The sequence below is a fragment of the Pseudomyrmex gracilis genome, unplaced genomic scaffold (assembly GCF_002006095.1).
Source record: "Pseudomyrmex gracilis isolate BER0280 unplaced genomic scaffold, ASM200609v1 scaffold_4590, whole genome shotgun sequence".
NCBI lineage: Eukaryota > Metazoa > Arthropoda > Insecta > Hymenoptera > Formicidae > Pseudomyrmex > Pseudomyrmex gracilis.
Window position 1 is genome coordinate 1 of NW_018025174.1, and position 1,256 is coordinate 1,256.

Sequence of the window (1,256 nt, forward strand, 5' to 3'; positions counted from 1 at the left end):
ATTATGTGCATTTATGTCTTGAAGATATTCCCTTTTTGTAATATTTTCTTCTGTAATATTATTTTCTGTAATATTATTTTCAATAATATTGTCTGAAATTTCTTCAGCCCAAGGGAACTGTGATGGTATAGTCCCTTTACGTAATTTTGGTATTTTATATAGTGCAGACTAAAAATATTTATAACACATTTCCAACATAACAATCACATAAGTTATATAACTGTTATTTAAAAAGCTGTTCTTTAATGTTTAAACTGTTATTTAACAGTTNACTATATCTCTAATGAATATTTTCATAAAAAAATATTAAATAAACATTTATCAATTTAATCAAAATTTAATTTAGATAATTAACACAACTTACCACTCCAAGAACGTTTCCTTTTTCGTCACATATTTTACGTTTCCACAAAATGTCTGTAGGTAAAAAATGATAATGACATACAGCTTGTTTTGTATTTATAATTATGTCTGTTCTTTTTAAAGCTGCTTGCCACATTTGTTTTATACTTTTGTCTTTTGGAACAAAAAAGAAATGAACTTTTTCTTTGTTAGATGTATAACCTGATGTACATCCAAATGCAATACAGCGCGGCATCGTTTAACTAAATTAAAATAAAATAAGCTTTTCAATTTTACATTATTCATGTGTTTTTTTAAATTACTATTGATTTTAACTTTTTATTTTACCTTTGCTGACGATACAACTTTGTGAACAATGTGAAGTTGTTGAAGTCACTAAAGTTGTAGGTTACATTAAATGTAAATACCGTGGTAACTGTTACCTAGCGCCGCCTAGCGGCCTGGTGTCATTATGTGGACACACCGAAATAAAGGATATAATAGGAAGTGTCAGGGGGCTGCTTACAACTCCGCAGCAAAACGCGCCGTCCATTAAGTCAATGCGCGCTGTGTACCAAGCACACTAGCCGCGGGCAATAATTACGTTCAGAAAACTCAACGGTTGTGGGACCTGATTTATGATAGAACTATTCTTCAAAACTTGCTATGGCTCCAAAAGTATGATCCAATCATAAATGATTATCTCTCAACCGTTGTGCAACTGTTGAGTTGTCTGAACGCACCCAATGTGTTTCACTGAGTGTTTTGTTGCGCACAAAAATAGTGCGCACTGTTTGGTTAATATTATATTTGTTGTAAAACAAAGATTTTAAGTATGTTGATTGGCTATCAAATACAGTTCTTTATAAAACTCTATCTGATAGCCAATCAACATACTTAAAATCTTTGTCTTA

General features: G+C 31.2%; 1 long non-coding RNA gene across 1 annotated transcript; it reads right to left on the reverse strand.

The window, feature by feature from the left end:
* Positions 1-6: 6 nt before the first annotated feature.
* LOC109863388 lies at positions 7-803 on the reverse strand. Its single transcript, XR_002251327.1, has 3 exons — positions 691-803; positions 365-605; positions 7-168 (listed from the first exon to the last, which is right to left on the reverse strand). It is a non-coding gene; the product is annotated as an uncharacterized LOC109863388 (long non-coding RNA).
* Positions 804-1,256: the final 453 nt, after the last annotated feature.